At 38.3% G+C, this 27517-nt stretch overlaps 1 protein-coding gene across 11 annotated transcripts in view; it reads left to right on the top strand.

The window, feature by feature from the left end:
• The window catches only part of TMEM108 (transmembrane protein 108), a 377903-nt gene that overhangs the window by 11546 nt on the left and 338840 nt on the right, over positions 1–27517 (top strand). For 6 of the 11 annotated variants that reach the window (XM_047736880.1, XM_047736870.1, XM_047736845.1 and 3 more), the window contains exon 3: positions 12651–12732. The exons of the other annotated variants lie outside the window; for them this stretch is intronic. The gene's annotated coding sequence lies outside the window, so the exon portion shown is untranslated. The remainder of the gene's footprint in view (positions 1–12650; positions 12733–27517) is intronic. 11 annotated transcript variants of the gene reach the window in all.

The raw sequence follows: 27517 nt of genomic DNA, 5'->3' as shown, positions 1-27517 counted from the left end.
GATACCATATTGGACAGTGCAGACACAGGCTATGTCCATAATCCCAGGAATTTTTACTGGGCATAGAGCTTTAGTCTGTAAGGACCCTATTTATTGGAAACCCTTATTTTTAGTGATAGTGTGCTCTTGTTATAACAAGACATTGCCTCATTTAAAACAATTGCATTTTGGACTTTATCTTGAGGAGCTTTTAAGTCTGTGAGTGTATCTTGCTGAACTTTTTTACCTTGCTGTTTAATCTCTTACAGAAAGTGCCGTGGGCTTGTCTCTCTGACATAATTGAGTATACTACCTCTAAAATATTTGCCCTTTAACTCAAGGTTTCTGAGCTGTCTCTTTCCATTTGGTCTCTCCACATCCTGACCCTCATTGGTGAAGCTTGTTTGTGTAGGATGTCTCTTTTGATACTGCCTAGAGCTTAGCAACGAGTCTGGGAGAGTGGCAAGAGAATTTTCACCTCTGCTTCTGCCAAGCCCCAGTGTGCCTCAAAAAAGTGTTTCATAAGATGAACCTCTAGGGAGTTATGCCCTGAAGAATTAGTCTCTAAAGCAAATTTTCAACAGACCTATTACAGCACAAATTTAATAATTAAACCATTTAGCAACATGGAAGGATTTTCAGTTGATAATGAATTTTAGGAATGTGGAAGAATTTTCAGTTGATATTATCTATTACTATTACCAATATTAGTTGCCCAGAAACTATCATAATTAGAACAAATGAAAAGACGTGGAAATAAAGACAGTTTTTAAAAAGATCTAATTTAAATCTAACTGAGCTCAAGATTGTTTTGTAGAGGGAATAAGAGTGGGGAGTGTGCCATGAGTAGTATTGTTGGAGATGTGGGGAAGGAGGTCAACAGGGCTTGAGATTGATCCTTAGACAACCCTTACTTGACTGCTTCACTTCTGGTGGAATGCATTGCTTGTTCTCTTACTGCCATTCTCTCTTTGGTTTGCCTTTCTTTCCTGCTTTTTGGAGAGGGCTCAGTGTTTCTCAAGGGAAGTGCTATTAGCATTTTGATAGAATGATTCATCGTTGTATGGAACTTTTCTGTCCATTCATGTCCACTATAGGATGTTTAGTATCCCAGGTCACTAACTGCTCATATTACTCTAACCAAGTCAGTGAGTCAACCAACATGTCCTTTCACTCCCATTTCCAAATACCTGTGATTAAAAATACCTGGCTGCTAGATAGAGGAGTGTCTTTTTGGGGGGAGGGAGGAGTAATTAGTTGGGAAGATACAGGAGCTTTGTGGGGGCTGGCTCATTAATTTTTGATATAACCTGACCTTTTCTCAGTGCTGGAATAGCTTTGGGAGTCAACTTTATCCTGTAGGGATTGGAAGAATCAGATTTTGCCAATGCAAAATTGACCTTGAAATCAACTCCGAAATCACACAGGAGAATCTGTCAGTGCCACAGAAAATGGAGAGACTACTGAAGCTCCCATAGGATACCAGGTTTTCACTCTCAACTCACTGTAGCTAAATCTTCCACATCTGCTTGAAAATAAATTGTCTACATGTGGCAGCAGAAAAAAATGCAACAGTAATGAAAAGGCAAGCCAAGGGAGAGGCTTTGTTAGCCATTTCCTTTCTTTCAGTGATGGCAAGTATTAGCAAAGTAGTCCCTAAATTTGTGAGGTTATATGTAGGTTCAAATGGGATATCTAAGATTGTGTTATAGTTAATAAAGGGAAAAGGAACACTTTGAGTCCTTTTGTTGTGGGGCCCATATAAATGTCTCTGATTATAAGAACAGAAACTTGTTCAAATTACCTTAATAAATGGAAGGCTTAAGGATGCATGAGAAAATAAAACAATGTCAGACAGGTATCAAGTTGGGAAGAATTCCAGCGGTCTTCAGAATGAGAAGGAGGTATAGTTTGGTCAGCTCTCACAGAGGTAGGACCTAACTCAGGACAAGGAAGATTGTTTCTGATCTATTGCAACTCCAGGATGTGTCTGTACTACTACTACCAGTGGTTGGTCAATTCATATGCTACTTCTTGACCCTTAACATGCACATTTCAATTTTGGCTTCTCTCCTCATGTATTTCTGTTCCTGTTTTTTTCCTTTTTGTCCCCACAACCTAACTGGTGATCTGTGTACAGACCAAGAAGAAAAGGAATAGGATACTTCTGTAGTAACTATCATCCCTACTGATTAAATCTCTTTTACAGAAATCTTAGGGGTACTGATGCCCTCTCTTGGTCCAAACAGCTATAGCCTGGGCTGCTTGCCTCAGTAATGATGGTGGTACTGGCAGTTTCTCTAGAAAGGAGCAATGGTGGGGTGTAGGGTGATAAAACATGAGCTCTCTAGCATTAGGACCCTGAATTCTTAACTCCTAGAATCAGGATAAATAGTATTTGTGGGTTATGTGTATAATAAAGAATTGGAAGATTATTTGGGAAGCTTACATGTTCAGTAGCAATTGTGAAAAAGGTCTGAATCCATTCTTTTGGGAAGATTGGCTGCATCTCAGTGTAGATAAGTAGGGAAATTGCTGGGCTAGATGATTGGAAAATGAAGAGTTGTATTTTCCATATGGATATCTTATTTTTTTGCATCTGTCAAATGTGATTTTCTCAGCCACCCATGTATCCCACAGGAATAATAGCTAGGTGGCTGTCTAAATGTTGAATGACGTTTTGACATCTTTGACAATTGTTCAACAGCTGAGTTTGAAAGATTCCAGTTCTACAAAGGAAAATGACTTGGCTTATGACTCTGAAAATAAATTCCATATAGATGCTATCATCTGGGGGGCCTTACAAAGCAGATTTAATGTTTTGTGTTTTGTGCTTTTACCACTGATCTTGGAGAATTAATTTCATTCAAACTAATGATTGTGACTTTACAAGGTAATGCATTCTCATATCACAGAAGGCTCTGTCCTTACTGAAGGTTCTGTGTCAGGGTAATAACGAAGGTCCTGGCTCCATGGACCCCTACAGCTGTGAGTGGTGCAATCTACGGCAGCGCAAACAGACCATTCGTTCATGGAATTCATTTAAGGCTCTCACACCTCTCGAGTAGCTAGAGCATGGTGGTACCACATATGGACAATCAGTATTTCCTTAGAGAGATGCAACTTTTGTTGAAAGCAGCAGAAGAGGAGTTCAGCAGAGCTTCTGCAACTGTTGATTGAGAAAAGAATATGGTCTATTATTGAGAGGTGATTGGGATCAGGTTTCTCACCCAGCTGCTGACTACTGAGATTAAAAAGAGCAAAGATGAATCATTTGCTGCAGTTTCTCCTCTTCTAACTCTATGAAGATCCCTCTCCATCCTCTCTATTGAAAAAAAAAAATTTAATGGAAAGAGAAGGGAAAAATATAGAATTAGGGGCGCCTGGGTGGCTCAGTGGGTTAAGCCGCTGCCTTCGGCTCAGGTCATGATCTCAGGGTCCTGGGATCAAGCCCCGCATCGGGCTCTCTGCTCAGCAGGGAGCCTGCTTCCTCCTCTCTCTCTGCCTGCCTCTCTGCCTGCTTATGATCTCTGTCTGTCAAATAGATAAATAAATAAAATCTTAAAAAAAATATATATAGAATTATATCCAGTGAGGTTTAACACATACTCATTTTTTTCTAAACAGGAAGATTTATATTAGATAACCACATATTTCCGGATTAAAATCTTTAATTTTAAAGAAGTACTAATCTTACAGTGTAAGCTAAGGTAACTCAAATTTGTGCATATGCAATTTTTTACAAAAATTAAATCATAATTCTGATAGAGTCAGGAATTAATTTGCAGCCCCTCCATGAAGATTCTGTAGCAACAGTAAAGCCCTCTCCCTCTGGGGTGTAAGGAGATTTTGAAAGATGGCCGAGAGCCAGGATCCTGAGTCCTGAGATTTTTGTCCTACTACTCCTTGTGAGTGGTAAATGTGCACAGGGGTAAGGACTGTGAGTGCAGATGCTTGAGGGCAGGATTGCAACCTCTAGTCTTGGTGAACTGCCCTGTCCTTCCTGTGAGCCACAGAAATGGTCCACAGAAATTGATCCTTCTCTACCTTTTCCCTCCTGAGCCCCTCATTGCATCTTGGCCTTCACCTTTCTTAGAAGTAAAGCTGTGGCTGAAGTAAATGTCCTCAAACATGACACAGTGTTTACAGCACACCCCCTTAGAGGGGGCTTTGTGAACAAGGAAGAAGACAGGCACTTGTTTCTCTTAGCTATCAAAAGCTGTCCCTTTTCTATGGGAAAGAAGACTTACTGGATCACGTCTGAAATTTTTCATTATTTGTACTGGTAAAGCATTAAATAATTGGATATTATTTAGGGATTTCCAACTTAGAAAATTAGGTTTTTACTTGGAGATACCAAAATTCCATGTTAGTACAGTGCTTGATTTTAAATATTTTTTTCTTTCTGGTGTTTCTCCAAATGCCTTTTCTTAATGCCTTGTTTAGATTCTTTAGACTCTTTCTCCGCTTTTTAGATTTTTCTCTGATTTCCAAAGTTCCATGGTTCCCAGCTGGCTGCTGGACAAGGTGCTTCTTAAGTAGGCATCAAGGCTGTCCCTGTCTGACTCCAACTTTCTGACTTTCTTTCTCCTCTTTCTATGCATAAATTTCTCCTAATTCAAACTGGTCCTTAGTCCCATTCTCTCCCCTCTGCATAGAATGCCCCTTTTTTTTCTTCAGTGACCATTTGGTTTGGTAGTATTGATAGATCCTTGGCCTAGTACTGAATCTGTATACCCATCCTGTCTATAACAGCTTTTAGAAATGTGACTTTGGGCAAAATACTTGATTTGTTAGCCTCAATTTTCTTTTAGGATGGGATTTATAATACTACCTTACAGTATGATTATGAGCATGGTACTTGGGGTGCTTTTCCACCTGTGTCCTCTTTTCTGCCTTCCTAATAGACTTCTACATGTAGGCTCATTACATGTGCTTGCTGATTAAGTTACTGAACATCCTAGTAGAGCTGATCTCCAACACAATTCTTGATTATCCATATTTACTACTTCCATACCTTCTCTAACTACATCTTTCTTTGATAAAAACCCCAGTACTCCTAGCCCTAACAGCGCACACCTAAAGATATATTCTCCTCCCTCCTCTTGGGACTGTGAAAATTATGTTCATGGACATTCATGATGGCCTAGTATATCTGCCTATATCAGAAATTGACAGCAACTTCAACGTCACTCTACATGACCTTGATAAGGGATTAATTTTCTTCACATTTATTTCCTCTCATATATAGTGAGATTTATCATAAAGCCCAAATGCTATGATTATAGCTGTCATTGTAAATTAAGTAAGGTATACCTCTTTAAAACAAAGTTTTCTAAGGCCCAACCAACAGACTTCTTACTCCAAACATCATTTAATAAAATGGAACATGACATTAACAGGATTGCTTGGACAAACTCTTGGAGTTCATTTAAGCAGACTCTGCCCTGTATTGATTCTCAATTATAACGTGTTAGCATGAATAAACCTGCCAGTGTTCTCAAATGATGGTGATGCTCTCCTGGCAGCTCTGCCCTTCTCTGACTATGGAGCTACCAGCATATCAGTGTTTCCTTTGTTCATTCTATTTAAATTATGGTTTTCTACTTGTTCAAATGATTTAGGCCACCTGTTAGGTCTATAAATTTTGGTTTCATAAAATCTAACTTTTCCCCTTTTTTTTCTTCCATTTTCACAATTTTTCTTACTGTTTCATGCGCAAAATAAGGCTTATTTTTTTTTCTACCAAGGTAAGATAATTTAAATGCTTGTATTGCTTTTCTAGTTGGATTTATTGGTTTTTTAGTTACTAAAATGGACCATAATTTCATATAGATGTGTAGTTCTCATTGAATTAATTTTGTCTCTTTTTTTGTTCTTGAAATTTTTTTGGTTAGAGACAGGAATACAGCTGCTTGGATTCTTCTGCACTCTGTTTATTCATGTATATTGCTAAATGGACCTTTACCAGTTGTTTTGTTTCTTTTTACCTCAGGCTTTTGAAGGAAATATATAAAATGCCACGAAAGTATTTGTGGTATGGAAAGATGTGTTACATTCTTTCCAGGTTCCTCTTTTGGAGGATTAAGAGAATTTTTTCCCCCTCATAATCAGAAAGATGATCTAGTGTAACTTCTTTGAATGATGTCCTATTCTAGGCAGGCAATAGGAGCCCCTTGACATTTTCACTCCATAGGCATTGATGGAGAGAGTGCCCATATCTGAGTGTGTTTTAGGGGAGAAGAAAGGGTGACTGGGAACAATAAACTGTGCAACTGCTTTGTATTTAGTGGCTCATTAATACTTCTGAAGGGCAGGGAGATACCAGGGCCTCAGCCATGTGCTCTTCCTCACAGAAATATTTATAGTTGGAGAAAGCAAGAAAAAGAAATTCTGAGCAAGGTGGATTTTTTTTTTTTAAAAAACTATGGGCAGCAGGATAAGAAAAGCAAATGGAAGGAGAGAGGTTTATCAGCTCAAATATGTGGCTGCTTTGTTGACTTGTGTTAGGTCAGAGATCCTGCTCCACCTTCAGTTTTAAATAAACCTCTCAATTTCTTGCCCTGTGAGCTTAATCAGAACTTTCTGCTGTTCCTGGAAGCTCTCTCCTCTTCCCTCAGAATTTATGAAGAAGAGCTGATGGGGTTAGGCCCTGTCTAGGAAGAGCTGACTGGACCCTCTGAGGGTTTGCCCCCTCAGAGGAAGGAAAAGGGGCTTGCATCTTGTGCAAGTCGCATCCTGCTCTGCCCTTGGAATCACTGCTGCAGTCAGATGTGCGCTTGTTACCCCATCTTGTCTGTTTGGGGTTGCCTTCCTCTTTTGTTTGGCTGCAAGGCAGGCTGCTAAGTGTTGCGGCTATTTTCTTGTGCCTACCAGCCCTCCTCCCCAGAGTGGGCAAAATGGGGGAAGAATGCTCCTGAGGAATTAGGAGTCCAAAAACAGAAGTGCCAAGGCAAAGCCCCATTTCACAGACTGCTTGAGGCCTTTGTGTTTACCTAGATTTGCGTCTTTAAATAGTATAGTTTGAGACCACTTTTTTTTTTTTTTTTTTTTTTTTTGCTACTGGGAGGCTTTATTTCTTACTAGAATTCTTTCCTCAATTGTCTCCACAATTAGACAATAATAAGGCCTCTATAAGCATGGACAATGCCATTATTTATATTTCCTGTATTGTGAGAAGCACATGACAGGATCTCAGAATAGGGGGTTTTGGTGCATCAATATTTTCTTCCTGTAGTCTGTGTTTCTCATTCCCTTTACCTTCACTTACTTACCATTCCTATATTTCTGTTCAATAACCACTTGCTTGGTTCTCCCTGGAGTAACATTTATTTTCTAAACAGGTCCAAATTCTGTTTGCCTCCAAAGCAGTCTGTAGTAGGACTGATTCAGCCAGATCTGAGTTTATCTGTTGATCTAAATCTTACCTTTTCCTCTCTTGTAACCCTACAATCTCAGGAACATGATTCCTACTTTTGACTTATAGGGATTCTTTTTTTTTTTTTTTTTAATTATTTCTTTTCAGCATAACAGTATTCATTGTTTTTGCACCACACCCAGTGCTCCATGCAATCTGTGCCCTCTCTAATACCCACCACCTGGTTCCCCCAACCTCTCCCCCTCACCCCTTCGAAACCCTCAAATTGTTTTTCAGAGTCCATAGTCTCTAATGGTTCACCTCCCCTTCCAATTCTTTTTCCTTTCACTACCAGAAAGTGGAAGAGGCCTAGGTTCTTTTCTGTCAGGTCTCACTTGGTCTATGTGTGTGAAGAAGAGTCAGCACACCTCTCTATGTCGTGCATTCTCATAATTGAGAGTCATCCCAGCTCCTCTTGCTCAGACCACTTACTCTGTTACTGGTTCTCCATCTTTCTGGTGAAGTCATTATTTTCATTAAAGTTCTGTTCCTTCATCCTAGTTGTTTTATTCTATTTTTTTTTTTTCTAGTCAGACCCATTTCTTTGAAGGGCAGGGACAAGACCTAATTCTCATGTATCCTTGGCCACCCTTTTTCTCCCTGGAGACAAAGCATAAGACTCCATTCAAATTAGGTGATCCATAAATGTATTAACCTAATTAAACCCAAGCATTTATAAAATTCAAGAGGAAAAAACGCCCTTAATACATTAGCATCCAAACACCCTAGAGGTCTTCTGGTTTACCACCTTGTTTTTTGATTGCCAGTTTATTGATTCAATTATTTCTTCATCCCTCCTTCCCTCCCTGCTGTGCCAGGCACTGTGTAAGGAACAGATCTGCAGTGAATATAGACATGGAGCTTACCACCAAATAGAGAGGATAGACATTGAACAAATAATTAAAAGTCTTAGAGCTTTAGATACTGAGAGCTACAGAAGTCCACAATGGAGAGCTGCCTTAGGGCCAATGAGGCTTTGTTAGGATTTATGTTTAATCTGAGAATTTTTAATCTGGAAGAAGGGAAGTGACTTGTGCAAGGCCAGTTAGTAGCTCATGTGTACCAGAGCTTGGCCTGTAACCTAGATTTCTACTCTTCTTCTGAATTTTGTGAGAATGCTATGGGAACACTGATTAAAGTACCTTCGTCTTGAATTTCATTGGGTTGCATGGCTCAGCTATTACATGAATAGCTTACATTTTGATAATGTACTTACTATTTATATTTTACAGTAAGAAATGTTATACTTGGGGCACCTGGGTGGCTCAGTGGGTTAAAGCCTCTGCCTTCGGCTCAGGTCATGATCCCAGAGTCCTGGGATCGAGCCCCCCATCAGGCTCTCTGCTTGGCAAGGAGTCTGCTTCCCCCTCTCTCTCTGCCTGCCTCTCTGCCTGCTTGTGATCTCTGTCTCACTTGTGATCTCTGTCTGTGGAATAAATAAAAAAAAATCTTTATTAAAAAAAAAAAGAAATGTTATACTTGTGAACCAGAATATTGGATTTTAGTACTTCAACTCCTTCTGGAATAGTTATTGGCTTCTCTTCTGTTACTTTCTCTCAACACTTTACAGTTTATGGCCTTCATGAGTTTTACATTTTTTTCAATTTTCCCTAATTCATTGGAGTTTTAGTTTAAGCTGTATCCTACAGAGTGATAAATATGAAAGACTTATGATTGATAGAAATTGAAAGTGGCTAGAAAATAAGTGATGAGCAAGTAAGAACTTTAATAAAAATTATGAAATTTCAGAAAAAACTCGAGGTTCTCTGAGATGAGCACAGAGTGTAGAGAATGGTAAAGAAATCCTTTTGCATTCTTTCCTAACTCATCAGACCTATACATATTTGTGGGCCCAGCCAGAAATGCTGATGGACAAAAAGTGAAGAGAACTTCTCTTTACATGTTTACTTACAAATTATTCATGTAATGTACATGGGAAGAGGAACCAAACATTGGGGAAAGAGTTCTTGAGAAAGGAGGTATTATAATAAGGAAGCCTGCTTATTAACCTGTGCATATAGTAGGTATTCTGCATCATGCTTATACAAATAGTTCTATGATAGAGAAATATTGTATCATTCTGTATTAATTTGCGAGAATCATAACATACAGAAAATGTGATTTGGGCAAGATCACACATTTAGTTAATGAGTTTTTGAACTGTGTGAAATTGTCTACAAAATTTATAGTTAAGGGCATTTTTTGTGGGTGATTCTGGTTTTATCAGGTTCTCAAAGGCATTTCTGATAGAAAGGTTAAGAATAATATCAGCAGAAAATACTGATAGTCTTAAAAAGTTTGGATTGATGGAATCTTTCCTTATGTGTCATGAAAATGAAACTTAAAAAGTTGCTAAGTTTTATAACATAATTTAAAACTTACATAATGAAAATCACTATAAACAAGATTGAAAGATGTAATTGCAAAATATTTAGAGCATGTTTGTTGTTAATATCCTTAACATGAAAGTAGAAATCAAATTGTCAGTGATTATGAAATAAGACCTAATGGTGTTGGTGAGTGTGGGGATCTTTGGAGCACTATGGTTGGTTGGGTCTGTGTTGTTAAATCTTTCTGGAGCACAGTTTGACAACAGAGAAATGTAAAGTATGCTTGCACTTCGTTCTAACAGTTCAACTTCTAGAATTTGTCTAGAGAAAGCAGTTGCACAACTATTACAAGATGCTTGCACAGAGATACCCATGGCAGTTTTATGTTGGTAAGATTAAACTAAGGATAACCTAGATATCCATTAGTAGGAGACATTATTAAATAATGGTATATGTCTACCATGGAATACTATGTAGCCATTAAAATAATGTGGCACTGGGCTCTCTGATGAGCATCTAGAGAGTGTCAAGGACAGATACAATGGGTTATGAGGATTGGGCTCACTTCTCCAAGGCAAGGTCTTCACAGTGTTCAAGATGGCAGAAGGATTAACAGCACTGAATCAGATTTGGTCAATTAAAATCATAATTCTGCCTGTACCACTGAACCTTTGTGCCAAGGGTCAGAGTCCTACCTCAGTTTCCTTGTCCGTAAAACAGAGGGATCTATAAGAAAACCTTCCAAGTACCCCCCTCACCAGCTCTGAAATTCAGTTATAAATGCATCAACAACCCTAACTCCAATTAGGGAGTTCTCTAGTCACGTTAAGAAATATTTCATATGAGATGTATTTTTTTTTTTTTTTTTTTTTTTGAGTTGATTTTTAATTTTATTTTTTATAAACATACATTTTTATCCCCAGGGGTACAGGTCTGCGAATCGCCAGGTTTACACACTTCACAGCACTCGCCATAGCACATACCCTCCCCAATATCCATAACCCCCACCCCCCCTCTCCCAACCCCCCTCCCCCCATCAACCCTCAGTTTGTTTTGTGAGATTAAGAGTCACTTATGGTTTGTTTTTAATGTATTATACATTTAGGTATCAGTTAAGTAGAGAATCTCTCAATGTTTTATTTCCCCACAGTGAAACTACATAAAAGAGAACATTCTTTCAATTTTTAAGGTGAATGCAATAAACTCTGTTCCCCCCCACCAAAAAAAAATATGTGGCAGTTCTTTGTTTTTATGAAGAGGCATCCATGACATATTAGTAAGTTAAAACAATTCTGATCACAGGATAACACAAATAACCCATTTATATAAAATTGTAAATGCATATATGTATATGTGTGAACACATGAAGAATGTTCCATAAAATCCTAGTAGTGTTTTTTCCAAGTGATTTTTATTTTTGTTTTGGTATTTTGCTGTATAATTTGAATGTTTATGCAATAAGTACATCTCATCCTTAAAAATCATAATATTTAAAATATCCTTGGCCTTACTGATCAGATGATTGCCACATCATCTAAGTAAGGCAGCATATTAAATGGGTAAAAAAGACTGGACATTGTTACAATACTAGGTAATAGGAATACAGAGGAGTAGCTTTGTTTCCTAGGAGTTTGAAGTCGAGAAAAATTTAAAGGCGATTGGGTATCAGGTATGCAGTTTTGTGGCATGGAATATGTAAGTGCCTTCCTAGGGCAGCCTTTATTTTTACTTAAATTTTAGTTAGTATACAGTGCAATATTCGTGTCAGGAGTAGAATTCAGTGATTCATCACTTACATACCAATACCCAGTGCTCACTACAAGTGCCCTTTTTAATACCCATCACCCATCTAGCCTCCCTGCCCCCCCCCACCCAACCTCCCTCCATCAACCCTTGGTTTGTTCTCTGTCATCGAGTCTCTTATGGTTTGTTGCCCTCGTTCCTTTATTTTTCTTTTTCCTCTTCCCATATGTTCATCTGTTTTGTTTCTTAAATTCCACATATGAGAGAAATTATAGGGTATTTCTTTTCTCTGATTAACTTATTTTGCTTAGCATAATACGTTCTAGCTCCATCCACATCATTGCAAATGGCAAAGATTTTTCTTTTTGATGATGGCTAGTATCTCCATAAATATTTGTGTATCTTCTTTATCCATTCCTTGGTTAATGGACATTTGGGCTCTCTCCATAGCTTGGCTATTGTTGATCATGCTGTTGTAAACATCAGGGTGCATGTTCTCCGAATCTGTATTTTTGTAGCCGTTGGGTACCTAGTAGTGCAATTGCTGGATCATAAGGTGGTTCTATTTTTAGGTTTTTGTGGAATTTTTGTATTGTTCTCCAGAGTGGCTGTACCAGTTTGCATTCCCACAAACAGTGCAATAGGATTCCCTAGGGCATCTTTTATAATAGCAGGTGTATTCAAATATATCATTTTACCTTGAGAATTTACCTAAATATGAAGGGAAAATCAGTTAGTGCTTCACATTGAAAGAGGTATTTTGGCACAATTTTATGGACCCACAGAACCATTTAATTGAGTGTTGCTAACGGTTTTGGCAGTTATTTTTAAAAGGAACTAGTAATTTCTTTGGCAGTTCATTAGGTACCTTAACACCTGCAAATTAAGTGTGGTAACATGGACATGGAGTCTTTTCTATGGCAGTGCTGGAAAATCAGAATGCATTTTTTAGGAGAAAAGTTCACATTTGCAAATAAAATAAGTACTTAGTCATTCCTTAATCCAGTTTTTATTCCTCATATGGATGTTTTCCTTTAGCATTGTCACATTATTTTTTGGCCTTGGAAAATCCTAGCCTGTTGACCTGATGCACAAAAAATAGCCTTGAAATATTTTGAGAGTTATTGATAATTATATTCTCCATTAACTTCTCATTTAAAACTGTCTCAATTTTTTTTTAGGCTGAGAATAAAAACATCGGCCTGCAGTAACGGACATTCTTTTGGGCCAGAAGGATAGGAGCCCCTGATCTAAGGAATCAGGGTAGGTTTAAAGGAAGTTGGCTAGTGAGCTTAAATCTTAATATACTCTGCTATTCATTGTCTGCTTTTAGTTTTATCTTAAGTTGTACTAAGGGGAATATTCAGAAACATATTCTAACTCAGGATAACTTGAAGTAAATCTCATATAAAATTTACTTTCACAGAGTTAAATTTCAGTCTAAAGCCTGGTGACATAATTTAATGCTAGTTCATTGCTACAAAAATTTATCAAGCCCCTATGGATTCAAGAGAGAATGGGAGGCGAAAGATTGGAGGTAGCACTTTAGGGGACTTCTGCCAATTGCCTAAGGAATGGTAGGTAGGGGCTTACTGGAGGTCACAGATTTACAGTGAGAGCATTCAACAGGTTGTGCATGTTTCTCTTCTCTAGCCCTGTATATGCTTGAGTGGAGGAGTGAGGTTAACTAGATTGTAGTTTTGCCAAGTGGGCAGGTCCACGTGAGAGTGGGAGGGAGTTCAGGGTATACACCTTCCTCACTCAGAAAGGGAGTGGTCATAACTGAATGTGGAATTTAAACTGGTTAAGGAGTTGAGGCCAGATGTGAGGAGGTTGAGGGATGGTGAAAAGTGGTAGTGTCAATGGTTTCTAGGTCTCACTGGAGTCCCTGAAGTTGGTCTTACTGAAGTTGGTGAAGAACTTCTCACCAGAGGAGAGGAACTGACAAAGGTGATGGTAGTGGTTAGAGGGTAACATGGAGTAATTGCAGTTTAAAACTGGTGTCTGACCTTGGAGTTAGGGTGGAGGACAAAGGCTGAGAATCTAGAATACTAGATCACCTGTGTGAATACTGAATTCACCTGGAATCATGGCCATAGTAGTGATTGGGAGTGACAGAGAGCCAGGAACCCAGGTCTTTGCTGAATGAGGAGTGGAAGGTGGTCTGATTTTGTGTGACTCCAAGCTCAGCCTTTGTACAGAAAAGAAAGGACAATGGTCTAGATGTAAAGAGAAGCAATAAGGACACCCAGCCCACCTCTAATACCTGTGGTTCAAGGAATGTTGGGAGGGAAATAGCCACCACTTGTGAGGGTGGGTGGGGAGAGAAGTAGTGCCCTCTGGGAAGAGCCAGGTGACAGAGTAGGAAGATGAAGCATTCAGAGAGGTGGCCAAGGATATAGTAGGGGATTTAGCTGATGGCTGCCTGTGAGTTCCAGAGGCACAAGAAAAGGGCTTCAGGCACTAGGGGTCTAGGAGATAGGGTCAAGAAAATGAATGAAGGAGGTTATATGACCGTAAAACTTGGAGGAATGAGAAATGACCTGGGTTTCTCACAGTGTCTGTTGTTAACAGGGATAAAAGGTGTGATGAAATTAATCTTAATATCCCCAAGACTATGAGCATAGGAGATTGGGTGGGAGGCAGGCAGTGTGGACATTGCAGCACTCAGGGTCCTGGGTCTCCAGATGCTTGATTGAGAAGTAGTCTTAGACTACGTGCATAGGGCTCCCATTTAACCCCATCTGGGGGACTGTCTTAATTTTAAGCACTCAGAGCTCAACCTTAGCCCTGCCCAGGGAAGTATAAAGAATAAAAGAGGGTCATGGAAGGTTCTCTTGCCTTATTTATCTTTGCGAATCACATTACATATTTCACCACAGAGACTGCATCCCTTTGGCTGTGGTATATTTCTCCTAATTACTTTGTGCTTGATGAAGAGCCCTCCTTCATTTCTTGCTCCTTTCCTTCCCACTTATCCATCTGTTTTTACTTCTGTCAGACAGATGAAAGCCACAATGTAGGCCTGTCTAAGGACAGATCAATTACAGGGCCCAGCTCAATTAAGATACTGTCTGCAGGAAGGCATTTGGTCATTTTAGACTAGAGATCATTTCTACCAACCAAAAAGGCATTTAATTCTATCTTCTGGACAATCCAGAAGGATCCCATAGTATAAGCCAAAAGAAACTTAATGTATGAACTGACTTTTAAGTGAACTATTTTGGAGTTAATATGTATTTACTCTTTGTGAGCACTGCATTTAAAATTCAGAATGAACTCTTGGTAAGTCCTTAATGTCCTTGTAGACAGATGCTAATGTCTTTAGTGTCTGTCTGCTCTGTGTCACAGTCTGTTGAGCCCTAAACACACTCTATAAAGAGATCCAAAAAAGATTTGCCAAAGGGAACAAATTTTAATTCCAATTTCTCTTTCTGGAATCCTTCTACCTTGACAAGAATATCATAGAGAAATGACATTTCATGAGACATTTGTGGAGTTCTAGCATTTCACTTCTAAATGTCTATTTTGTGTGTAAGGGGACTTCTCATATATAAATCAGAATTTTCAAAACAAAGGGAACAAATGTGAATATAAAGGTTGGTTTGAGAAGGAACCCTTTTTTTCCTGTGTAAAATTATAGAATGTGGTAGTAGTGTCAGAGATGGAGTAAGGCAGGGGAAAACTACCCTGATGAAATCATGGTTTAAAGGTACCCTTTCTTTCCTTAAAAGAAGTGTATCCTACAGATCACTTATACAGTGTGTAAACAAAAAGCAGCCAAACTGTACTAAGTGTACTAAATTTCAATTTTGCATTGACACTTCACATCTGCAATATAGTCATGAACACAGTGCAGTCCCTGCAAGACCCTGAAAGTCCTGAAATAACAAAGTTAAGTCAGATTCCTGCCAAGCTATAAACTTTTAGAGGGCAGAACCAGGCCTTTTATATCTTATACAGGGACTTTGGGGAAATGATCTCACCCTTTGAGAAGTCCTAGATGCCAAAGCCACAATGATATGATCCTTGAATATAAATGAATTTGGTGTATATTTGTTGAATGAATTGTGATCTGTGTAATTTTTTAAATACTGTGTATTTTCTAATTCTGTGGGTGCTAGCAATCCAAATGCTTGGGGGTGTATAAGGATATGTACAAATATATATGTATATAGGAAGATATACAGACATACACTGACACAGGAGATAACTTGGATATACGGAGACACTATAAGTCTTAGCTAACATGATTTTTAATTAGCCACAATGTTGCCTTTCCCAACTATGGTAGATACAGTAAGTTTACTGTAAATGTAGTTATGCTTTGCCAGCTTTTTAATCTCTTTCCTCATAGAGGAAGCAACCATGTTTAAGAAAAACATGTCTTAGGAAGTTATAAAATAAAAGTTTGGGAAGGGAAATGTGACATCTTGTAGTTTAAGCCTGATCTCTCCACCTCTGACCTAGTTTTGACACTTTGAAGTTCTAGTTGGTACAGAAGAAATCCATTTTTTTAATGCTCCAGAAACAAATTTTTTCTTACTGAAAAACTGAAAGGACCTCAACATAGGGCACATATTCCTTAATGAAGAGCTTCTATCACACTTTTAATTGATAGCTCCTCAATCTTGATTCTAACAAGTTTTATTCAACTCGGCCAATTTTTAAAATGAGAGGGTTGTTTTTGTCCATATGGTATTCATGTGGTTATGAGTATTTGTACATAGCATTCTAGGAATAAAAATTATATTTTAAAATGAAAATTGCAATACCAGCACGTGCCTATTTCTACATAGTTCTGCTTTCAAGGCTTAAAGTGGGTGGGATCACACATCTGAATATTTCAATATAATTGTAGGGTTATTAATGCATGGCAGTTTTGGTTCTGTAAACAAGGGAATAGACTATTCTGGAGGTTCTTCTGTAGTGGGTAAATAAATTCTCTAAGAGTAAGGATTGGAAACAACCATAACAACAATGAAAACCTATTCCTTTTCGTTAGTGTGGTTTCTGTGAGTTTTTACTGTGACTATAATTCTTCACATGTACTTGTACTCCAATTACCTTACTAAGTTTGGTAGTACAAGCATGACATTCCTCACTGGAGTTCATTAATTAAACTTGTCTTTTCCATGAAGTAAGGACTTTCTTGGAGTTTGAAATGTAGTGACTATCCCAGTATGACCAATTAGTTTCATTCCTGTTTCTGTCTGGTATAAGCCCCTTCAGTATTTTGTGTGTTTGGTTACAAGATGATCTCTTCATTCTGTCTTGTATTACCATATTATTTCTAATATCTCCTATATTACCACATCTTATTCTAGAAAGGATTTAGAGTGGTTTACAAAGATGCACAACATATAACAAGTTAAATTTTGAGAGTGAAAGTGAAAGAAGAAAGTGGAGTAACAAAAAGTGTTGAATGAAGTTAAGGAAATTGCAGGTTATGGGAACTAACAGTTTTGATTTTGAGAGAACACTTATATGGCTTTGGGTTTATAGCAGACATTTTGAAGAGATCATTACATATTATCTTAAGTATAAGAAGAAACCATTTACCTTCCCCCCTTCTATACTTTGATCAGTCTTTAATTCTTTCAAAAAAATTAATATACATAGAGTGGATATCATGTATATGTAAGGTATGAAGAATAAAACATGTACCTTCTGTGTAGTCTTCACCTTGCTTAAAAGAACATTATCACTTCTTTTGAAGCCCCTTTGTGCTTGTTTCCAATTACATTCACCTCCTTTTTTTTTTTTCCCCTTACTGGCTGTAACTAGTATCTCCAACTTTGCAGTTATGCCTTATCATTTAAGTTTTAACATCTGTTTACATATTTTTAAGCAAAAAAAAATGAAACCATAATGTTTTTTTGACCTTTGCTTCTTGTGCTTAGCCTTGTTTGACATTCCTCTGTGCTGAAGTTTGTACCACAGTAAATTCATTTTTCTCTTACGTGAATGTGTACTATTTATTGATTCCCATATAAACAACAGTGCTGTCAGTGTTCCTATTTACATCTCTTGGTTCATGTCTCCCTTGTATATGTCTTACACAGATACACATATGTAAGACTTTCTCTAGGCTATATAATTATCAAATGTTGTGTCATAGGGATTGTGAATATTCAGCTTCACTGGATAATGCCAAATTGTTTTTCAAAGTAGTTACACCATTTTATGCTCCTGCTAGTGTAATGGAAACTCTTGTGATCCATATCCTCATAATACTTGGAATTGTCTGACTTTGTGCTGTTTGCTCATTTGGTGGGTGATTGATGTATTTTTTCTAAAGGTACTGCCAGATGAGAAGCCTGGCATCAGAGGTGAAATCCTGTTTATTTAGTCCACCAGACCCTTCTGGACAACTTGTCTTTAGTCCCTGAGGTTTACCTTTATATTGGCCCAAACGTCACTGTGTCCTGTTTGCTTTAGCTCCCTGAATTAACTAACATTCATGTGGTATAACCTACCTAGATTGAGAATTTAGAACATGCTTTCAGATGTCTTCAGTTGTGATTTTCTCAGTTAATTCAAGATAATTACTTGGTACTGTACCTAGTCTATGCCAAGATATGTTCTCTGCTCCAAGAGACCTTATATGTGTTTTGAGGGTGAGGGCCAATAAGGCTGTAAACAAATTATAAATTAAAGTGCAAAAATGAACTTTTGGGGCTTCATCAAGATAAAAGCTTTTGCACAGCGAAAGAAAGTGTCAACAAAACTAAGAGGCAACCCACAGAATGGGAGAAGATATTTGCAAATGACATTATAGACAAAGGGCTGGTATCTGAGATCTATAAAGAACTTCTCGAACTCAACACTCAAAAACAAATAATCCACTCAAAAAATGGGCAAAAGACATGAACAGACGTGTCTCCAAAGAAGACGTACAAATGGCCAACAGATGCATGAAAAAATGTTCAACATCACTAGCCTTCAGGGAAATACAAATCAAAACCACAATGAGATACCACCTTATGCTAGTTACAATGGCAAAAATTAACAAAACAAGAAACATGTTGGCAAGGATGTGGAGAAAGGGGAACCCTCTTACACTGTTAGTGGGAATGCAAGCTGGTACAACCACACTGGAAAATGGTATGGAGGTTCCTCAAGATGTTAAGAACAGAGCCACCCTATGACCTAGCAATTGCACTACTAAGTATTTATCGCAAAGATATAGATGTAGTGAAAAGAAGGGGCACATGCACTCCAATGTTCCTAGCAGCAATAGCCACAATAGCCAAACTGGAAGGAGCCCAGATGCCCTTCAATAGATGAATGGATAAAGAAGATGTGATCCATATATACAGTGGAATATTACTCAGCCATCAGAAAGGATGAATACCCACTATTTGCATCAGTGTGGATGGAACTGGAGGGGATTATGCTAAGTGAAATAAGTCAAGCAAAGACAGATATATGGTTTCACTCATATGTAGAACATAAGGAATAGTGCGGAGGACCATAGGGCAAGAGAGGGGAAACTGAAGGGGGAGAAATCAGAGAGGGAGATGAACCATGAGAGACTCTCAACTATAGAAAACAAACTGAGGGTTTGGGGAGTGGTCGGAGGATGGGGTAGCTGGGTGATGGGTATTAAGGAGGGCACGTGTTGTAATGAGCACTGGGTGTTATATGCAACTAATGAATCATTGAACACTACATCAAAAACTAATGATATACTATGCAGTGGCCTACAGAACATAATAAAAAGTGCCATGAAGGAAACATCAGATGTCGAGATGGAAAGTAATGTGGGAAATGTACATCAGGCCTTTCAGGCAGGTGGATTTTAGTTGAGACATGATGAAAAGGAAAGGGTTAGTTATGCCATGTGACTATGACTAATATGTGTGGGGCAGGCTGGGGAGAGGAAAGGCAATAGGGAAGGCATTTCAGGCCAACAACAAATAATACATGTAAGAAACTTGAAGGCAGGATAAAACCTAGCATATTTAGGAATTGTAAGAAGGCAGATGTGGCTGGAAGGAAGATGCTGGTTTGGAGTATTGTGGTAAGACTATGAAGATTAAGAAAGACCCAGATCATGTAGAACCTTCTAGGCAGGGTAACAAGTATAGATTCATGCTTAAATACAATGAAAGCTGGTGAAAGGTTTGAAAGGGAGGCTAAAGGGTAGAGGGCGACATGATCTAGTTGAAATTTTAAGATAACTCTTGCTGATACATGAAGAATGGATTGAAGTGCAGGAAGAGTGTTCAAAGTACCACAAAATTACAGATATTTGGAGGTACCTGTTCTCTAAGATGATACAAGGGGAGGTCCTTCCCTTCAGAAGTTAATTATTTGGGGTAGTAGAACACCTTAAAAAACTGGTAGTAGGGGCACCTGTGTGGCCCAGTTGGTTAAGCATCTTCCTTCAGCTCAGGTCATGATCCCAGGGTCCTGGGGTCAAGCCCCGTGTCAGGCTCTCTGTTAAGCTGGGAGCCTGCTTCTCCCTCTCCTTCTGCATGCCAGTCTGTTTACTTGTGCTCTCTATCAAATAAAATCTTTTAAAAAAATTGATAGTACTAACTGTACAGTTTTCTGTACAAAGAAAACATACCTTAGATGTTGAGAAAAGGAGCAGTTAGGAAAGGCTTCTTGGGCAGCTGTCAGATTCAATATAGATCTGGAAGAATGAGTAGAAATTAAATAGGGAAATGGGGAAAGCATTCCAAGCAGGAAAAAAATGGTGTAGACCTCTGTTTGGATAGAACAGAGGAGGGCTGGGAGGTGAATTTAGAGGGAAAGCCTTTGTCAGGTTGTGAGAGACCTTGAATGACTTCTCTTTCCTAAATATGTTGCCATGAGTGGAGTGGTAAATTGATACACCTTTCACATCTTTGTGAGGATGTAGCTGACAATCCTAGTTTAGAAGACTTCACTAGGAATACAGTTTCTTTACAAAGAGATTCTGACATCCTTTATTGTAAGCTGATTTTGTTGGTTCTGGATTACTTTCTTAAGTAACTGGTTGATTTATTTATTTTTTTTTCTAGTTTGTCATTGGGTCTTCATATAGGAAGAACCAATTGTTTTTTAAATAAATAATATATCTAGCTAAAAAAAAAAAATAAGGGCAGGGGCACCTGGGTGGCTCAGTGAGTTAAGCATCCAACTCTGGATCTCCACTCAGGTCTTGATTCTAGGGTCATGAGTTCAAGCCCCATGCTGGGCTCTACTTAAAACAAAACCAAAAATGCGCGCGCGCACACACACACACACACACACACACACACACAGGGAGGGCGGTGGTCATTTACCTTACTCAAGACTTTTTTTATTTCACCAATGGTGTGAAGAAATCGTTAAGGCAACATGTATCTGCAGAATTTATTTGGATTAAGGAGGATCAAGTCAAGTGTTTTCAAGAAACTAAAGGTCCAGTTAGGCACAAATCCTAGTACATATAATCCAAGCCCTTCCCCCTCCATATTTCATCCTTTATTTAACACCTAAATTCCTCTCTAGCCCGCTCTAAATTCCCCTCTAGCCTACTCTTAAGGTAAAAATAGTGAGACCATGTGATATCCCTGGATTTGGCTTCCTTCATTTGCGACTTCACCTCTACCCCATCATGCCTGTAGCCAGGAATGGTATGTGGTCTGTCCAGGCTTTGCCTGGTCAAAGTCTGAGTCTAGCTGTGTAGTTGACATCAGTCTTAAGCTCCTGAGAATATGTACATTCTTCATCTGCTTTTCCATTGTTTTGTATACCTATAGATATTCTCTTGAATTTGATTCACTACATCATATTTTTATTCACAAACCTGATAGATGTTCCTTGTCCAGAATAATAGATTTCTCTTAGAATGATGCTATCCAGAACCTTACACATGTAACAAATTTTTCTAAACCTATTTTCCTCTGAAAAGACCCCTGGTGCCCTGTTGGCCATTTTTCTCTTTTGGATCAGTACTACCTATCACACTTCATTAAGTGCTACTCTCGAGGGGCATTGAGTGATACCACCAGTATAATAAATGTCATAGGTACCTGCCAACCTCCTCACACCTCCTTTCAGATGACTTGAGCCCTTTTGATAGCCTGCCACAGATTCAGAGGGACTCCTTAAGTTCCCAGGGTGTGTGACATTCCACTTGTCCTCTGGGAGGCCCACTGTCTTGGGAGAAGAGGGCTTAAACAAGTGAGGAGTGAGTGGAAAGCACAAGACTGGCATCTCCAAGATGCCAGTCACCTTTATTCAGCTCAGCCTGGGCAGTGGCAGAGCTGTGATGCACCTACTACCACTACCTCCCTCTCCCTGCAGCTGTTGGCAGTGAGCTGCAGAAGCTGAGCAAAGTTAAAATGGATTTTTCTCTGGAAAGGGCTTGGGACTGTGATGCAACTTATGAGAAAGTGATGTGAATGCAGATATAAGACAAAAATAAGTAATAAACACTGAATAATGTTTAAGAAGAGAGCATGATTTAAATCTCATAACATTTCATTATAGGACTCATTCTCTATCATAAAGCCAGGTCCACATCCTGGCAGGCAACCCACAGAATAAGTTTTTTGTTGATCTGACTATCATAAACTCTGCAATGAATATTTCTCTGATTCTTGTTCATTTAGTAGCCACTTGTCTTCAGAAGTGAATTGTTCTGAACTGGAGATGGGTACATGGGAAACCAGGCTATTGTAGAAACTCTGAATGTTCTGTTGCCCTTTTAAAAAATTTATTAAGTAATTACTGCCCCCAGGGAAATCAAATCAAGGAAATGGAGACATAGCCACCTAATGCAGATCTAATCTGAAGGCAGGAGCTCACAAATTTGTCTTCTTTCTGTACCAGTACTTTATACAGTGCCTTATATGCAAAAGGTACTCAGTAGGGATTTACCACACCCACCCCTTTTTTTAGTTGGAAATAATTTCAAACTTATAGAAAAGCTGAAATACACTGCAGAAAATACTCATACCCATTATCCAGGTTCATTTATTGTTGATATTTTGTGCCATTTACATGCTCATGTACACATGCTTTTTCTCCCTACCAAACTCCATACCCCTGTGTGTAGATATGTATATATTTTTTTCTGAAACCATTTGAGATTAAGTTGTATACCTCATGATTCTTTAAACACTTTAGTATATCCTATAACTAAGGAATTCTCATACATGACCACAGTACTTTACCAACCTTGATAAATTTAATATGATAAAATACTTTTATCTAATATACTGTCCACATTCCATTGACCCAGTATTTTTTATAGCATGTTTTTTTTTTTTTTTTTTTTTTCAGTCTAGGGTCCACTTATTGCATTTGCTTCTGTCTCTCTAGTTTCTTTTACTCCAGAATAGTCACATAACCTTTCTATGTCTTTTATGACATCAGTTTTTTCAAAATACAGCTTTGGGGTGCCTGGGTGGCTCTCGGTCAGAGGTCTGCCTACAGCTCAGTTCTGATTCCAGGGTCCTGGGATGGAGTCCCATGTCATGCTCCTTGCTCAGCAGGGAGCTTACTTCTCCTTCTGCCTGCTCTGCCTGCTGCTCTGCCTACTTATGGTCTCTCAAATAAATAAATAAAATCTTAAAAAGAATAAAAATGAAACAAGATGGAATTGGGAGGGAGACAAACCATAAGTGACTCTTAATCTCACAAACAAACTGAGGGTTGATGGGGGGAAGGGGGTGGGATTATGGACACTGGGGAGGGTATGTGCTATGGTGAGTGCTGTGAAGTGTGTAAACCTGGTGATTCACAGACCTGTACCCCTGGGATAAAAATATATGTTTATAAAAAATAAAATTAAAAATAAATAAAATAAAATGAAAAAAAAGGATAAAAATAAAATACAGCCTTATTGAACATAGAATTACATGTGATAAAAATCACCAGTTTAAGTAACACTTCATTGATTTTTAGTAAACTTACAGAATTGTGCAAACATCTCTACAATCCAGCTTCAAAACATTGCATTTACCACAAAATGATACCTTGTGCCCATTTGTAGTCAATCCCTGCTACCAGCTCTAGCAGACACTACAGTGAACCCCTAACAATTCATTAGGTACAGTTTCGGTTTGCTTACATTGGTACTGGTTCCCCCTGGAGATCTCTGCTTGCAGGTATCTTGTTTTTTTTTGTTTGTTTTTGTTTTTTATGTTCGTTACCATATCGTACATTAGTTTTTGATGTGGTGTTCCATGATTCATTGTTTGTGTATAACACCCAGTCCTCCATTCAATACATACCCTCCTAATACCCATCCCTGGGCTAACACATCCCCGCCTTTACAACCCTCAGTTGTTTCCTAGAGTCCATAGTTTCTCATGGTTTGTCTCCCCCTCCCCATCCCACCTCATTTCCCCTTCCTTCTCGTAATGTCCTCCATGCTATTCCTTATGTTCCACAAATAAGTGGAACCATATGATAATTGACTTTCTCTGCTTAACTTATTTCACTTAGCATAATCTCCTCCAGTCCCAACCCTATTGGTGCAAAAGTTGGGTATTCATCCTTTCTAATGGCTGATTATTCCATTGTGTATATGGACCACATCTTCTTTATCCATTCATCTGTTGAAGGGCATTTGGGCTCCTTCCCCATTTTGGCTGTTGTGGACATTGCTGCTATGACCATTGGGTGCATGTGGCCTTTCTTTCACTACATCTGTATCTTGGGGTAAATTACTAGTAGTGCAATTGCTGGGTCATAGGGTAGCTCTATTTTTAACTTTCTAAAGAACCTCCACACTGTTTTCCAAAGTGGCTGTACCAACTTGCATTTCCACTAACAGTGTAAGAGGGTTCCACTTTCTCCACAACCTCTCCAACATTTGTTGTTTCTTGCCTTGTCAATTTTTGCCATTCTAACTGGTATAAGGTGGTATCTCAGTGTGGTTTTGATTTGAATTTCCCTGATGGCTAATGATGATGAATATTTTTTTCATCTGTCTGTTAGCCATTTTATGTCTTCTTTGGAGAAGTGTCTGTTCATGTCTTCTGCCCATTTTTTTTTTTTACTGGATTATTTTTTTTTCTCGGTGTTGAGAAGTTCTTTACAGATCTTGGGTACCAGCCCTTTTTCTGTAGTATCATTTGCAAATATCTTCTCCTATTCTGTGGGTTGCCTCTTTGTTTTGTTGACTGTTTCTTTTGCTGTGCAGAAATTTTTTATCTTGATGAAGTCCCAAAGCTCATTTTTGCTTTTGTTTCCCTTGCCTTTGGAGACATGTCTTGAAAGAAGTTGTTGTGGTTGATGTCATGGAGGTTACTGCTTATGTTCTTTTCTAGGGTTTTAATGGATTCCTGTTTCACATTGAGGTCTTTCATCCATTTAGAGTTTATCTTTGTGTATGTTGTAAAAGAATGGTTGCGTTTCATTCTTCTGTATATAGCTGTCCAGTTTTCCCAGCACCATTTGTTGAAGAGACTGTCTTTTTTCTATTTATTTATTTATTAGCATATAATGTATTATTTGTTTCAAGAGTACAGGTCTGTGATTCTTCAGTCTTGCACAATTTACAGCACTCCCATAGCACATTCCTTCCCCACGGTCTATCACCCAGCCACCCATCCCACTTAGCCCCCTCCCCTCCAGCAATCCTGTTTGTGAGACAAACCATAAGACTCTTAATCTCAGGAAGCAAACTGAGGGGACTGTCTTTTTTCCATTGGATATTTTTTCCTTTTTGTCAAAGATTAGTTGACCATAGAATTGAGGGTCTGTATGTGGGCTCTCTCTTCTGTTCCATTGATCTATTTGTATATATCTATGCTTCAACATGGGAGCAGCCAGGTACATAAGCCAACTGCTAAAATAGACATATTGGTAATAATACATTAATTGTTAGAGATCTCAACACTCCACTCTCAACAATAGACCAAAAAACAAAAGTCCAGGACCTGACGGATTCCCTAGGGAATTCTACCAAACATTTAAAGAAGAAGTAATACCTATTCTCCTGAAGCTGTTTCAAAAAATAAGTAGAAGGAAAACTTCCAGACTCATTCTTTGAGGTCAGCATTACCTCGATCCCAAAACCAGGTAAAGACCCCATCAAAAAGGAGAGTTTCAGACCAATACCTATGATGAATATGGATGCCAAAATTCTCAACAAGATCCTAGCTAATAGAATCCAACAGTACATGAAAAGGATTATCCATCATGATCAGGGTGGGATTTATCCCTGAGATGCAGGGGTGGTTCAACATTTGCAAATCAATCAATGTGATAGAACAAATCAAAAATAGAAGAGAGAAGAACTGTATGGTCCTCTCAGTTGATGCAGAAAAAGCATTTGATAAAATACAGCATCCTTTCATGATTAAAACTCTGCAGAGTGTAGGGATAGAGGGAACATTCCTCAATTTCATAAAAACCATCTATGAAAAGCCCACAGCAAATACCATTCTCAGTGGGGGAAAAGCTGAGAGCCTTCCCCTTATCAGGAATGGTACTAGGATGCCCACTCTCGCCACTATTGTTCAACATAGTACTAGAAGTCCTAGCAACTGCTTGCAGGTATCTCTTCCAATAAGTCATGCTTCTGTCCTAATACTTGTCCATCTCCAATTTTCCAGGGCAGCAGCTTGCCCTGTGACCTCAGTTCTCTAACAGATCTAAAAAAAGTTGATTTTCACTTCTTTCAGAGATTTCTTGAGAGGATGTGGGTGAGGGTGATTACTTCCAAACTCTTTACATGCTGACCAGAAACCAGAAGCTCTATTTAAGGGTTTTCAAGAGAGCAAAGATGCCAGTATTTAAAAACTCATCAACAAGGTGATGGGTATTAAGAGGGCACGTGTTATGATATGCACTGGGTGTTATATGTAACTAATGAATCATTGAACACTACATCAAAAACTAATGATGTACTATACAGTGGCTAACTGAACATAATTATAATTAATTTAAAAATTTAAAAATAAAAATAAAAACTTATCAGCAAAATATCAATCAAGGATAATATCACTTTGTTTTTAATTCCAGTTAACCCAAAGTATTATATTAGTTTTTGGTGTATAGTATAGTGATTCAAATCTTCCATGTATCACCCTGTGCTCATTACAACAAGTGTATTTCTTTATCACCAACCCCTATTTAATTCATCGCCCCCCACCCCCTCTGGTAGCAGTCAGTTCTTTATAGTTAAGAGTCTGTTTCTTTAACTTTTTTTTTCCCTTTGTTTGTTTCTTAAATCCACATATAAGTGAGATAGTATGATATTTGTCTTTGACCTTATTTCACTTAGCATTATAATCTCTAGTTGCGAATGGCAAGACTTCATTATTTTTTATGGCTGAATAATATTCTATTGTACAAATATACAATGTTTTCTTTACCCATTCATCAATCAACAGACACTTGACCTGCTTCCATATCTTGGTTATTGTAAATAATGCTGCTGTAAACATAGGTGTGCAAGAATCCCTTTCAGTAGTGTTCTTGTATTCTTTGGTAAATAACAGTAGTGTGATTGCTGGATCATAGGTAGTTCAACTTTTAATTTTTTGAGGAACCTCCACTCTGTTTTCCAGATGCTACACCCATTGCATTCCAACCCAGAGTGCAAGAAGTCTCCTTTTTCTTTACATCCTCATCAACATCTCTTATTTCTTGTGTTGTTTATTTTAGCCAATCTGATGGGATGTGAGGTGCATGTAGCTGTCCGGTTTTTCCAACACCATTTGTTGAAGAGACTTTTTCCCATTGTATATTCTTGCTTTTTTGGTCAAAGATTGACTGTATAATTGTGGGTTTATTTTTTGGGCTCCCTGTTCTGTTCTATTAATCTATGTGTCTGTTTTTCTGCCAGTATCATACTGTTTTGATCACTACAACTTTTTAATATATAACCTGAAGTCTAGAATTGTGATATTTCTAGTGTTGTTCTTTTTCAAGATTGCTTTGTCTATTCAGGGTCTTTTATGGTTCCATACTAAGTTTAGGATTGTTTGTTCTAATTCTATAAAATGCTATTGGTATTTTGATAGACCTTGCATTAAATTTGTAGATTGCTTTGGGTAGACATTTTACCAATATTTGTTCTTGCAACCCATGAGCTTGGAATGTCTTTCCA

The sequence above is a fragment of the Lutra lutra genome, chromosome 1, assembly GCF_902655055.1.
Source record: "Lutra lutra chromosome 1, mLutLut1.2, whole genome shotgun sequence".
NCBI lineage: Eukaryota > Metazoa > Chordata > Mammalia > Carnivora > Mustelidae > Lutra > Lutra lutra.
Note: the sequence above shows the minus strand (reverse complement) of the source record. Positions and strands in the feature narration are given on the sequence as shown.